At 46.6% G+C, this 14,961-nt stretch overlaps 1 long non-coding RNA gene across 2 annotated transcripts; it reads left to right on the plus strand.

Annotated features, from left to right (window-relative positions):
* Positions 1 to 266: 266 nt before the first annotated feature.
* Positions 267 to 14,218, plus strand: LOC112997276 (uncharacterized). 2 transcript variants are annotated; one of them, XR_003262655.2, is made up of 3 exons: positions 267 to 405; positions 12,757 to 12,911; positions 13,032 to 14,218. It is a non-coding gene; the product is annotated as an uncharacterized LOC112997276 (long non-coding RNA). The 2 variants fall into 2 exon arrangements; XR_010388870.1 differs by having other exon boundaries at positions 12,757 to 12,868.
* The last annotated feature ends 743 nt before the right edge of the window (positions 14,219 to 14,961 follow it).

Genomic DNA, 14,961 nt, shown 5'->3' on the forward strand with positions numbered 1-14,961 from the left:
CCACTGGGAGTAAGAAAAAAAATGTGCACAATTTTCAGTGCAGGTGTTGTGGGTTAGCTACAGGGAAAAAACATTCAAATGGACAGGCAGTTGAGCAGTGCGTGGTAGTAACCGGCTGACTCGCTGTCACTGAACTCTTAAAAAATAAATTATATTAATACATCAGAGCAGACCTGGTAATGATTTACTCCTATCTCTGAGCAGGATTTCCTTATAGTCCTACTGTTCTCTGATTCGCTGTTGGAGCACTGGGAATCAGGAATCTGGACACAGTTCCTGCCTCTGCTAGGGACTTCTTTCCCCCCTAAAAAGGGTCTCCGTGCTCCACGACTGGGTTACCTTCTGTGCAAGATGGGATCCTGCTCATGTAACCTAATGTCGCAAACTTGATGGTGGGATTTTGAGGTAGGAGAACAAGACAGTGCTACTTTTACACAGCAGGAGCTTGATCTTAATGAAAGAGATGTATTTTTGGGTATTGAAAAACCCAATTTTTCTAAAAGTAAAACGAGGAAGTAAAGGGATAACTCTTACACTACTGGGCTTGAAGTACTCCTGTCTAATTTATTTCTTCTGTACCATTGTAATCCTCTCAGACCCCAGCAACATGCACTGGAGGCCTCTGTAGAAGTCAGTTTATAATTTGAATTAGTGGCAAAGCTGGCCTGATGGTGATCAGATTTGCCATGCTGTGTCAGATAATTAGTGCTTGTTCTCAAGGGTTACAGACAGGATGGCAGCTATTAACCTGAAATAGTTTTATTGCAATTGTGCTAGCCGGGGACTGGGGCCTCTTTGTGCTGTAACCATAGGACAAAAAAGTGGTCCCTCCACTGGGACACTTATAAGCTAAATGAAAAGCAAGAAATGAAACATCAGTACAGACCGTATAGTACAAAGAAAGAAAGAGAAAATCATGCCGCTCTTTCAACCCAACTAGGCTCATGAAGACAACATAATTCCTTGAGTAAGTCAGCAGCAGCCTCTCTCAAGCAGCAGTAGAAAGGAAATTATTTGTAGCGTTTGCCATAGCAATGCCACAGGCATTTCCTGCTCTAATTATAGATGTTGTGGTATCTTGGGCATGATATTGGGGGCACCACACAGACTTGCCCGTCTGCTCCCACACAGTGAATTGCAGTGTGCAGCCCTTAAATGGTGTGGTAACCAGTGCTGAGCACTGGGGCTTTCCAGTGATGACCACTGTAGCTTTTTGTGGTCGGAAGGATGATAACCACAGTGAAGAGCTTCAAAATGAGATCATTTATAGTGAAACATAAGCTAGCAGGAGTTTCTGGGGATTAGCGAAGACATCCAGGCCATTCGATGGGAAACGAAGGCATCGCTGCTGCTGGAGGATATGTACGACTTCTTAAACAGTGTCCTCGGGTAGCAGGACTATTTTTAAAACTAAAAATATTTGTGATCATTCTCTTTTTTTTTGCATGCCATTTTGTTAAACACTAACTAGCATTTGTTATGAAATCCTGACTTTGTTTCTTCTGGTATAAACTGACCCCTACGGGTGCACAGCTGCTGCTACCACTCCTGGTCTCTGGCGAATACCTCAGGGTGAGATCTGTGCAGGCTCCCTGGTATACGCGTCAAGTAGGGATTTTAATCTTAGTTCACTTTATAGAGAAGAAATGACGCTTCCTCTTGTGTTTTTTATCCAGTGCTCTCACAACACTGGAGAAATGTTAATGGCTCCAACTTCATGGATGTCGGGGTGTACGAGAAAGTCCAACATCCCTGAGCGTTCCCAGGTGAGGCTGGGAAAAGTCAGCTTTGCATCTGGTCGATGCCACATGAGAGGCCAGTCTAGAGCGAAGGCAGCGCTTCATCCGTGGCGTGAGCTGCAGGTCACCATGCGCTGAATTGGCCTGCTCTCAATTTAGGAGTTGCGCATAGGGCTTTGGTGTTTGTCCCATATTTTATTTATCCTAGGAATAGGTTTGGAGCAGGCCTACTTGGCAACCATTTCTTAGAAATGAAGAAATACCTTTCATCTCATGTGCATGCTTTGCAGCTTTGTGTTTCTTTTGAAACAGGGAAGTTAGTGTCAAAAGTGAGAGATTTGGGTCACTGAAGTCAGAGAGAGAATGGAGATCAAGGAACTATGTCTTGTATTTCACACTTCCAATCATTTAACAACCTTTTCCTAATTTTCTCTATCCTGAGGCCCCTTGGGCATAGCTTTCCCCCCCTCCTACATGGAGGCAGCATATGATGCCACCAGGGCGCTGCCCCTTGCCAGCCTCCCCAAAAGGCTGTCAGAGTCTCTGAGCTGCTCCATGAAGGACAAAGATGAGCGCAGAGACCCCACCTTGCTTGTCTCCAGCCCAGCTTGGGGGAAAACAGCTCCGAAAAGCTGAAACACACGAAAGCCGGATCTCTACTACTTTGCCTGCAGGATCCCCAGGGCATCACTGAACCTTTTTAACAGTTCCCAGGGGCAGCCGGGGAGAGAAGCCTGGCTCGTGGGCTGGAGCAAAACTGTGGGTCCTATGTGCAAATAATCACCCTTTGCTAGAGCTCAGTCAGGGCGTCTGAGGACACGAGTAGCACCAGGAAATGAGCTGCTGCCAGCAGCTTGATGAGGAAACAGCTGGAAGGAGGACTTGGGGGACCTCACAGAGAGCAGGGCACGCTTTAATGCTTAATATTCAAACCTGTTGCTGTTTGGGGAAGTGTGCTGGGAATTGGAGTCTGGACTTAATGTGCTAAAGCTGGCATCCTGGAAAATAACAGTGTGAATGTTATATTCCCTGCACAAGCAGAGCAGAACCTGTGAAAGTCCCCATGCTCATGGAATCCATCATGAAGATGGATAAAGGCAATAAAAGTAACGATTATCGTCTCTGATTTATACACAGGAAACCGGATAGCTGAAGAAGAGAAATGGTTTATTCAAAGCCCCTGCAGCCAGCACAGTGATAGTACCCCAATTTCCCAAGCAGAGAATTTAGCATGCGAGTATCTCCTGGTGGCGATGGTTTTAGCAGCAGGGGCACCTGCTCATTAGAAAGGACCTAGGTTTTTAATTGCTTTGCTTCCTCATCGGTTTCATACTTTGAATGTTGGTGGTTTCTTGTTTATATTCTGATTTCAAAGGAAGGTGTTCTGCTAACATTTATACAGTATAACTGTTTCTCACACCAAATCCTCAGAACTGTTTTAAAGTTGTTGCTTGGGGATATGAATATTCTCCATCCCCACTCCATGCAGCATTGTAATGTGTAAGCCAGATACTACTCCTGGTTTAGAAATCAAAAGTCTGGAGTATTGCTTTTCCAGACTGAACATCTAAATAAAAGAGGTCATGCAGGAGATCGTAACTCAGGAAAGGTAACATACACTAAGAGCAGGGAACCAAATGGGACTAAAAAAACCGTAGATGAGTCAAGTATGTATTTACCTTCTCAAGCTATCTTGCTATCCATAAATCAATTGTGAGAGGAAATAACTCCTTCCAGAGGGCTGTAGTGTCATGCAGGGAATATATGTCCCTTCAGCAAGGTGTGAGTTGGTGCCGTCAGGGGAATGCTCTGCCTCAGAAAAGCGGGTGCTGCTTGGAAGGATGTAAATATATCTATGGATTATGTTATACTTTGAAGGGCTGACGAGACTGAAAGAAAAGACTGAGCTTTTTTCCCCAGGTCACCAGTTAGTGCAATTAATGCTGCTGCTATGATGTCCTTGCTCTGCCTGGCCATCGGAGTGCCCTGCAAGGGTCTGTAAAGGTACAGGTGAAATTCTTAGCATTTTTCATGGTTATACACCTATAAGAAGACCCAGAGCGCTATCCTCAAAGAAACAAGCAGTGACTTGAGCCGGGACAACTTTGGGCAGAGGCTTTTTTTGGCTTCCTCCTTTTCAAAATAAGCCCAAAGACAGCGAGGGAATTCTGTCTTCTCATGGGGCAGCTCTGACTGGGATCCCAAAACCAAATGTCAAGCCAGCTTCGAGTTGCTTGCAGACATTCACACAGACTTTTTTCTGCTGTTTTCAGTACGTTTATACATCTATGGGCATGCATTAGCCATGTCTATTTAGATGTGATGAAGACCTGGCTACATGACACACTCCTACTGTCCTCTAGTGGGAGGATTCAGAAGAGCTCAGATACATGCCACAAGGTCTTAACACTGATGAAAATGCTCTAAATCAAGAGTAACAGCTGTCATCGCTGTAGGACATGAGGCATTAAGCGTGCCACCATCAGAAGCCTCCAAATGTCCAGGCAGGTGCCACAGCACTGGCTGTAAGGGCTGGGATGGCCGTGAAAGTCTGCACTCTAGCCCTCCCGCTCTCATTCATGTTTTAGACCACATGTTTAAAATGAGTGACTGCTATATTTTTTAAATGTTTACACACTGAATGGTCACCAGGAATCCTCAGATTAGATCGATTCCTCCCCAGCCTTGCACCAAAATGCTGAAAAAGTTGTCCCCTTCACACATAGCCCCACTAGTGTCCTGGTGAGCCAGGGCACACCGAGCTCCTTGAGCAGAAGCAGCCATGACCAGCATGTGCAGAGCGGTTTGACGGGCTGGTTGCAGACTCCCCTGCTCAGAGATACCCTCTCTGCCTGGTCGTTTCCACCCATGTTTGGGATCGCTAATGCTGCTGAGCTCTCTCCTGTCGGTGTGCTTATCTGCAGCCAAGCGAGAAGGGTTCTGGGATCATTTTGGTGGTCAGCAATTTGGCTGCCCTGGTTTTCCAAGATTTCTGCAGTAGGGAAGAGCTCAGCTGAGGGTCTGGCAGAGCCTTGTCAGTGCCTGGCCTGAGGCTTTGATAAACTCCTCCAGGATTTGTAGACCATCGGAAACCTCCATCCTAAACGAAAGACACTTTTCTGTGGTCAGGCCTTTCCTGGCATATACAAAGAGCAATGTGTATGTGTGCATACATGCACTGGTGCATTATGAAGTTTCCAAAACAAGTTCATCCTACTGGGCACACTTCTGCCAGAGGAGCAAGCCTGGGACGACACGTGTGTAGCAGATGGTGACCAAGCTGCTAAATAGAGCTTCGGTTGTGCTTGAACACTGCAGAGATGAATCGATGGAAGAACCTGCGCAGAACAGAAATGAATCAGGCCAGCATAATTTCCACTGGCTCTTTGTTCAGTAATTTTTAAGACTAGAGTTTTCAACAGCTGAACTTGGAAACCTTTGAAAACCTAAGAAACCCTACAGTTTTAAATTTTGCCATAAGAGGGCAGTCTGAGATAACCACACAAATATTTTATTTTGCACAGACTTAGTTTTTCTTAGGAGAAAAAAAAAAAGACTCATAGGAATAAATGATTTGTTTCAAAAGCGAGTCTTCTGTTTAACCTCAAAAGGGGTTTTTGCAACTGGTTATGCAAAATGAGCGTAAAAGGAGAGCACTTATAGTAAATATAGCCAAGTTCCTAGCTTTCCTGGGAGAGAAATAAAATGGTTGCTGAGCCTTGAACTCAGAAGTCGAAGGGATGAGGTTCAACTTTGCACAGTTGTATTCTCACATCAGGAATAAGCTGTTTCAATTTTCTCTTTGAAGAAAGGACTGTGTGGTCTAATGTGGGAACTGCACCATGGCAGCACATGCTCATTTTGCAATGGCAAAGCACAAAGCTGCTGTAAGGCCAGAAACAGGGCACTCCAGCATCTTTAGAGGAACGTGTGTCAGGAGCTCCCAAGTCTTGCTCTCTGGCAAAGAAGTAAGATATCGCCAAAAGGATACTGACACCTGCTAGCCTCCCATCTCCTGCTGAGTGTTTCCTGATGCACATAGCCTCTAACATAGGAAAAGAAAAAACGGCCCGGTGCAGGGCTTTGAAAGCTTGCCCGCTGCTAGTCTGATTGCTGGAGTCTGGAAGAGAAAATCTAATCCTCTTTAACTCCAAACTTGTCTTCCTGTCGTGCTGGGCAAGTCACTTGACTCCCCTATGCATAAGCCACTAACAAATAGATATACGAATACTTCCCACAGTGTTGTTCATGCTCAGCCTCTTGCAGAGTGCTTTAAAACGTGATGCTGCAGACATAGCCACTTCAGCCACTGTTGGCCATTCTTGCCTCATCTCCTGGCATGAAAAGCAGGTCCAGGGGGAAAGAGAGTTACAGCTGTGGAGGTTGCTGCCTCCTCAGGGACCATGGATGGAGCAGTGGGGCAGCCCCAGAGGGCACAGCCCTGGAGCTGGCCATGAGCCAGCCCTGGCCCTGGTGGACTCCAGGACAGGAGAGCTGATACGATACCACCTCATCCTCCCTCCTGTGCTTGGGCATCACAGCAGTTCAGCCACAACCCACAACTGCTTCAGCGGCCAGAACATCCTTTCGCTATGCTCTTTACCAAACACAGAGGACATTTCATGCTTTCACGAGCTCAGACAAATACATTTGCTTCATGATGCAGCTCAAGGGCAGTTGTTCAGTCAGTAAAAACTGAAGAGGGATCAAATGTTGTTTGTGTCCCAGTACCACTCTGGAGGGTGAAGATAATCAATCATCTCGGCCTTTCCTGCAAGGAGAACCATGAACTTGGTGGCTGGTGACACAGCTACACCAGAGCACAGATGCCAGCTCATGGTCCAGCCACAGCAGCACTGACAGGCGTGAGACCTCAGCCCTGGTCTGCAGGTGCAAGGTGCGAATTGCTCTTGCAGAAATCAAGGACCTGCACTCTCTAGGCTGGGCTATAATAGACCACCAGACTGAGAAAGCTTCAATAGGTCTTTCTGATATTATTGAAGCTAAATTGAATTATTGAGCAGGGAAATTCAAGCATGCTCTGGGAGGATTTGTCCTCTGCTGTTGAAGAAAAATGTCCATGCACCCACTATGCTGAAGAATCTCTTGGGTATAGTTTATCTTTAAAAAAATATGGCCCTGATAAACTTGCCATGGTCACCACAGCCTTAAGTGTTTGCTAGCTAAGTGCTACCACACAAATTAGACGTGCCTGGGTTTAGAGTTTAGCCCGAGCAGTGAAGACTGGCTCAGCCCATCACGAAAGTCAGATGGGAGCTTTGACTCAGGCCCGATTCTAGTTTAAATTGCTCCTCCTGAGTTTGCTGTATTTCAGCAATGTTTGATGATGAAGATAGGGGCTGTGTGCATAGACCCCACTGCCCAGGCACGGGAAATGCATGAAGTGTCAGCACGTTCCCCGTGCAGGGTGGGTATCCTTGGGCAAGCGTCTTGCTCCCTGTCCCCGTTGCACCCTGGTGTCACCAGCAGAGCCCAACGGGGTACCATTTGCTGCAGTGACAAGATGGCAAAAACTTGTCCTCTGCTAATGTGCCCTGAGGCTCTCCTCATCTTCAGCGTGATGTCTCCAGTATAGCTCAACCCAGGGCTGACTTTACCTGAGATGAGGTATTTACACAGAAATGGGCAGGCTTATAGTAAGCTGAACCTGGGCTCTGGTGTAACTTTCTGATGTGAAAGTGCCTCTGATTTGGTTTCAGTAGTTCCAGTTAAAGGTTGTTTGTTTTTGCCTTTTTCAATGTTGTTTTTCAAGAAAGAAAACAAAAAAATGCATAAAATATTTGATATTCCCTCCTCAAGTCTACCTCTACTATCACATATAATGAAATAACCTAAATCGTTAAGGTAAAACACCAGATACTCAGGAGCAGTAGCATGTGGGAGGAGGGAATTGAAAACTTCACAATTCATTCCAACATGAACAATCTGAAAAAAAAGACTGATCTCAAGTTTTTTGGAGGGGAGATAGAAGAAATGGGATATTTGACCCAAGCAATTGATGTAGTTTATTGTCTGCCATCTGGAAAAAAAAAAAGAAATAAAAATCCTTTTATTTTGAGACAAGGTCACAACATGTAGTATTTAATTAAGTTCTTCATGGGAAAACCTGAGATCAATCAAATGTACATTCTCAGTCTTGCAATAATTTTTACTCATCTTAAATGCAATCAAGTATTTAATCAGTATTTAGAAATAGAAGTGGTGTTGCTATCTGACTACTTTTAATCACAATGATTTTTGCCATCTTTGTCTGCCATTTTACCTTTAAAATTGAGACTCGAAGCAAGGGAGAAGGCAAATAGTTTCATAGGCAAATGGGATTTTGCAGTTTGCTATAAATGCACACAGAGGCTTCGAAAGAGCAAACAGAATTCCTCAGCTGTATATGGACAGATTCCTTAAATCAATGTAGTCATGCTCACAGAAGTAAAAAATGGCTCTGTCATCTCTGAGGAGCAGTTAGTTCACTAGTTCACTCCCCTGGGAAAGGGAACAGCAATTTTCCCAACTGAAGGAGTCTCTCCATAATGTGAGAGACCATTGAAATGTGAGAAACAAACCAAAACAGATGAAATATGCATAAAGTAAATTGATCAAAGACATTGAGATAATTAATTGCCAGTGATCCAGTTCTAGAGAAAGAACATTCATTCACAAAGCAGCCACTGTCCCTGACCCTTCCTAATATTGACGTTAACATCACAGGTTTGCTGCTGTTTGTTAAGGATTAAAAGCAGAATTATTATGCCAGAGAACGGGCTGGTTTAAAAGTTTGTATTCTGATACAATAATGCCTTTGCCTACAAATAAACTTGGCTACATTCATAACATTTTGGTTAAAGAAAAAGTGCCAAATCCGTCTTTGTATTTACTAGCGTCAAAGTTTTGATCTCTATTTGCTAACCATTTTTAAGTTTATACAGCCATTTCAAAGGCAAACACAACTGCAAGGCTTTTGGGAACACAATTCTCTTAATTCTCAGCCCCTGGATACTGATCTTTGTAATCCCATTAGCACAGCAGGAATATTTCTGCCGTAAGGACTGCGAGCGCAGCAAGGACGAAACACTGCGTTAGCGCTGGGTCTTTCTCTGCCCATACACCAAAGTGGTCGCATGCCCCTAGGAATCAATGAATGATATAAAAAAAAGGGCAAAGCTTATTTTATCAAGCATTGCTTGCTTTAATCCGATGGGGAGCTGAGCCCCTTGCAGGCACACGAGGATCTGCGGCTGGGAGGTTACTTCTGCGAGGGGGAGCATGCTATGGGCCCAACACGAACAGTAACTTTTATTTACCTGACTCTGCGACACGAAAGGTTTGCGAGGTGGATGGATATGCTGGGAGGAGGCGCTAAACTGAAAAGCACCAGGATGTGACCAGTGAAAGATGCTGATTGCTACAGCACACAGGCACCCACCTCCTGCCAAAACAGCGAAGAGCCCGATTGAGGCATGAGGTGTCTACATCTCTTTGAATGCTGGCTTTTGAACGAGGCTGTGGAGGTGGCGTGCTTCTCAGAGTGTTTCTGAGGGGTGCCAGGTGGGAGCTGAGTGTGTTCATTTCTCCTCCATCCTCAGCACCGACTCCACTGTGCCTTTCAACCCCTAATTTTAACTCCTGAGCACGTTACGGGTGTCTGGCAGCACTGAGCTGGAGCGCCTGCCTCTGCTGTTTCTCCCGCTCCCTGAAAGACAGCAAGACAATCCCCTGGAGAGAGGGCTGGGACATCGCATTTCTTACTGCAAAAGCTCACGGGGGGCCTTGCTGTGCTGCCCGGACTCGCGACTCCTGATGGAGCAGCCCGCTGTGGTCACTCTGGGCCGCTGCCCCAGGGCAGACCGGCCTCGGTGTTCCTGTGGCTACATGGCATCTGGTGATGGCCGCATGGACATTTGGTGGGCCAAGGGAGTCGGGACAATGATGGGGTGGTCAGGGCAAGGGAGAGGCAGAAGGGGTTCATAATAGGCAAGTCTTCGCTGTTTGGGACTTCGAATGTCCCAGCGAGCACACCGAGGCCCTTGGAGGCTCAGGCTTGAGACTCCGGTGTTGTGCACCTGCCTGAAGGATGCGCTTTGCTATAGACTAGCGTTTCACAGCCTTTGGACCATAGGGTCCAGGTGAGCCTCAGACTGCAGTGTGAAACCCAGAAACACCAGCCTCACAGCTGAAATCCCTGTAAACGCAGAGTGGTCCTGCAGGCAACTTATCATTGCCCTGTGGACCCCAGGCCTTCTCCAGGCCAGCTTTGGGACTGGCCGTTTCAGACAGCTATAGGGAAGAGGAAGGAGTGTGCGTCAGTAGCAAGGACAACTTTGGAAGAAAACATCTGTAGCTGGGCTTTTTTAAGGGATTCTCTGGCTGAAATCTCCTCTAGTGTCTGTGGGTGCAAGTCCATTGGCTTTAATGGAGTTTCCTCCACCTATATAGCTGTCTCCAATAATTTACTCATCTTCAGAAATGGGTCATTAAATGTGTAGCGATGGCTACATTCTCTTCAGAAGACACTAATCATTAAAATGTTCAAGTTTACTGAATGCAGATTTTTGATGTATTTCAGTTATTACTCCTGGTAGCAGTCAAGAGAGGAAGCACATCTTCCTTAGATTATGGCTAGCCTAGGCATGGGTTTTCCTGACTGCGTCTTCTTTAGCTCTCCTCAATCTCCTATCTAAATGCATCGTTTATAATTAGAGTCTGTATCCAGGTTTTAAATTCCTTTCCCGGAACAAAAACAAGGTCTTTCTTTCCTGTGAACCAGCCAAAGGGACAGAGCATTTCTCTCCTCGACTACTAGGGGAACTTCAATCTCCATGCAGAAGACTGCTGGTCTTGTTCACTCAGGCCTCCTGGTTATTCTTTCCTCCCTTTCTTGTCTTCTTCTTTTTTCTTTTTTCTTTTTTTCTTTCTTCGTTTTTTTCTTTCTTTCTTTTTTTTTGCCCCCAAATATGGCAACCCTCACATGGATGGATGGGTATTTGGTCAAGGCTGACTGGGTCTTTCTCTTTCAGGATTATCTCCAAAATAATTATATGGCAACCAAACATGTTCAAAAGAGCTTGATTTCCAAGTGTGTTTCTGTGAGAATGTGTCACAGATTCTCTCTCCCTTTTTATGGTATATTGGCCACTATAAAAAACAGAATAAAAGCTCTCTCCATCTAATTGTACAAGCACAGGGGCTGTAGCACCTCAGCTGTGAGGCTTTAGGCTTTATATCTGGAAAAGACCCTGCTGTTGGTGGTGCATAACAGCAGCTCTAGTTTTACCACCCTTAAAACAGTATTCTCCCACCAGGTTATACACCTAAGCCAAGTGATTTAAAGAGCACAAAGTGATAGGGGACAAGTGTGAAGGCTTAGTTTACTTACTTTAGTACAGATCTTTAATTTTAGCCACCACAAATATATTAAGACCTTTTCTTTATTTATGCATGCAGCCATGGAGCAGAAAGGGCAGAGAAGCTTAAAAGACCTGTTCATGTAAGCAGAACTGGGGCGCTAAGTCAGCTATTTACATACTGCAAATGTATTTCATTCATATTAATGCAACACAGGGTAAAATGGATGCAAAGCAGGTGTCCCCATCCCCATGGCAGGGGGCCTAAAGGTACAAAGAAAGACCAGGAATTTTTATTTTCTATTCCTCAAAATGGAAAACTCACCTAGGCAATGAAGTAAATGTTTTTTTTCTAAACCACCACAACAGAACAAAATTTACGTGTGTCCCCTGGATCAGAAAAGACTGCTAAAAAAATCCTCCATCATCTCTCTGCCTGCACTATTTTAAGCAGAATGATTTCCCAGCTGAAAGGGCAAAGATAGTTCAAGTCTGAAGCATTATTAGCATTTGCAAGAATTCCTGCCTCCATTCTCCTGTTTGTGCCAGGCAAATTTGTTTTGCTGACCTTCAGCACAGTTTATACAGCATATTTAAAGGTGTTACTATCAGACATTCTGGCTGCAGCTTGGAGAAACCTTGCTACAAGCACAGAAAGTAAGCAAAAGCAAAAATCTTATCTTGCAAGCCTATCTGAAGCAGTTTAACTGTACCAATACACCTTTCTCCTGTTGATATGGGTAAGTCCAAAATGAAATGTGATTTCACGATTGTACGAGTGAAAAAAATCAAGGCCAAAAGAGCTATTTTCTATTTGCAGAAGCTTTGTGGTACAGCTGGGGGAGGAGAGGAGTGCTGCATGATAGGATGCTCCTTTTTTCTCAAGGATGCTCCAGTCCCACGAGCCAGAAGAGTTGTGGCCACTCAGTAAATGCCACTGAAGCCGTGAGAGCCACGCTCTGGCGAGCGCATTTGGCTGCCCCTGGGGCCAGCACCGGCCCATGCGGAGGCCCAGGCCAGCATGTCCCGGCTGTGGCTGGCACCAGGCACCAGCATGGAAGGACGAGGCCCTGGAGGACCATCTCCTCCTCAGCCCCTGCGCCCCATCCAGCGCTGCCCCGCTTCCCGCCGGCTCCATCACAGCCTAAAATACACCAGCTGTCCACAGCCGTGCTGAGGATTCCTGAAATAACACCTTTCCTGCCCAGAATAGGAGCAGTGTTACTTGCCAGCTCTACTCAAGACAAGGATTAACCTGTACTGTGAGGACCCTGTTTAAAGAGATACTTTTCTAGCTACTCCTTTGTCTATCCAGAAAGGCACAAAGGGGCCCAAATGCCAGGCAAGGATCCAGGAGCGACTGTCCAGGGCAGCTCCGAGCCCCTGTACAACTCAGCTGCCGCAGAAGTGCTGGGATGGGGACGCTGAAGGGGCCAGAGGGCCAGCTTCATCTGTTTTGCGTAGTTCATAGTTTTGCAATTGCCCTTTTCAGGAATGCATTCAAAACTGGCCTGTTCAAAGACATATTTATTTGCTAGATCTTCCTAGTCTTCCAAGCTGATTTTCCCAATTCTGGCCTGACTCTGACATTTCAAACACAGATGTGTGGCGCGAAGTCATTGATTGAAAGCTGAAGTCTTCCTTCTTGTCTCTTACAGATTATCAAGGCCGCTGAGATGAGAACACATGTTTTTCCTACTGCATTAAGCGTTTTGAATGTATGCTAAAAATGTTAATACGTTATTCAAGGGACTGGAATTTTTCTTTCAGGTAGGATGCCTTTAGGTTGTTTGTGCTTCTCACACAACTGCAGGTAAGGGCTTGTTACGCTGGCAGAAACATGCACTTAATGAAATGTTATTCACAGTCTTATAGTAAATAAGAGAGCTCAGCCGTCATTCAGTTTTAACATATCCTACTTTTTCCTCAAAAGCTTTGCCCTGGAGTCAGAGCTGCAGCAAGGCTGGGGCGAGAGGGACATCTGTCCGCTGAGGAAGGCCCCAAATGCGTGCAAATACGCCAGACCCCCCCAGCCGCTGTGGTGACCTGGAAAAACAGCCTGGAGATTTACAGTGAGCAGGAGGTGACGGCAGCAATGGGAAGGAGCCCAAAAAGGAGGCGACAGAGTGCCCTGGGCACCCAGCGGGCACCAGGAATAAAACCTCTGCAAATAGAAAGGGCCGGTGGGGCCCCGTCACCATGGCATGAAGTGGCAAGGAGGCTCCCCGGGGGGCCGGGAAGGTCCCGGGGCGGCACAGACCCTGCCGCACAGCCTGGCAGCTGCACCAAGGCTGTGCGGGAGGGCGGATGGGCACCACGAGCCAGGCGCCGTGCTGCCTGCCGGCCATCGGGTGCACAAATCCCAGAGCCCATTTGGAGACTTTTGGTATTTCTCCCCTTTCTGGCTTTATCACGTATGGTCATTTCATTTGTATTGCAAAAAATTCTTGTATTGGCTTGTCCTCATCCTGAATCTGCAGTGAGCCATCAGACCGAGTTTTCCTCCTGAAGGGTACCCACAGCTAGACACTGGTGTTTTGCAGTATCATTTGAACAAGGGTCAGGTTTCTCTTTGGATTTCTAAACTCCAGTTTAACTCCAGTTGACCTGCAGGAGGGCCGATAGCAGAGCCGCCCTCCAGGTAGCTGAGCTCAGCGTGCAGGCGCAGGATGTCTTGCTGGCTCTTGGCAGAGTCTTTGCTGCACATCCACCGGCAGCGTTGCAGGGGCACAGAGCACGCTACCAGCGCCGGCGTGCAGTGCTGGGGAAAAAATCCCACGTGCAGAGAAGTGGAAACCGCGTGGCTCTGCAGAAGGAAGTGGGGAAGAATTTTGGGGGCATCACCAGGCTGAGCAGGACCCTGTGAGCATTTCCGAACCATGCTGTGCACTGCAGAGCTCAGTGACTTGAATGGGACATGCGTGTGCTCAGTCTGCTCTGCCATCCTCAGCACCTGGCAGGATTGTGCCCATATTTTGACTCCTAAACATGGCCTCAGTGTGGCCTGGCGTCGATGTCAGCCCTTGCAGCAAGCAGAGCATGTGGTTCAGCCTGTCTGCTTGCAGCTTGCTTTTTTCCATCCTCTCGCGGTTCTATCACTACCATAAAATGCAGGTCTGACCTTTTTGTCCTCAGCAAGCTATTCATTTAAAATACAAACACTGTCCTCAAACAGCAGTCATTAATACGGGGCAGCAAATTCTTTTCTTTGTTCTTTATTGTTGATTTCCCCCATTGGGGAACTGGGTGGCAGGAGAACTGCATAGCTGCAGGAGCACATTGCTAATTGCGTACTTTGAAATACTAATTTGAATGCGTTGGTTTGGTCACAGAGGGAAAAAGAAACAAGCCAGGGGGTGATAAAAAAATGTCAAGGTTATAGACCTCACAGAAGCGCTTTGGCCTGGAATTTTTATTAATTCTTTAATTGCAAATTCCAGGGCAATGGCCACACATCCCATACCTCCCGCAGAGCGCCAGGTAGCACACTGCGATTCGCCCTGTAGACCTTCAGCACAGCCCCAAACACGAGGAGCTGAGCGCTGCCCTCGGGTGCCCAGGAGCAAGAGCTGGGAGACGCCAGCCAGGCTGCTGCTCCCGTTCGGGGAATCGCTCCGAGCTTGCACTGGGCTGCCTGTAGGCACGAGCTGGACCTTGACCCAAGCAGGAAGAAAGGACCATGGGGGTGGCGAAACCATTTCTGCCTTCAGACAGCTGCGGTTCGGAGACTGCCTGTCATGGTGATGTTGTATCTGTCATGGCTTAAGGAAAGAGGTGAAACAGGGTGCATAGGAAGAGGCGATAATTTTTATCAGGCATAGGAAGAGGCAATAATTTTTATCAGGCCAAGAGACAGAGCTGAA

This window comes from Dromaius novaehollandiae, chromosome 1 (assembly GCF_036370855.1).
Source record: "Dromaius novaehollandiae isolate bDroNov1 chromosome 1, bDroNov1.hap1, whole genome shotgun sequence".
Classification (NCBI taxonomy): domain Eukaryota; kingdom Metazoa; phylum Chordata; class Aves; order Casuariiformes; family Dromaiidae; genus Dromaius; species Dromaius novaehollandiae.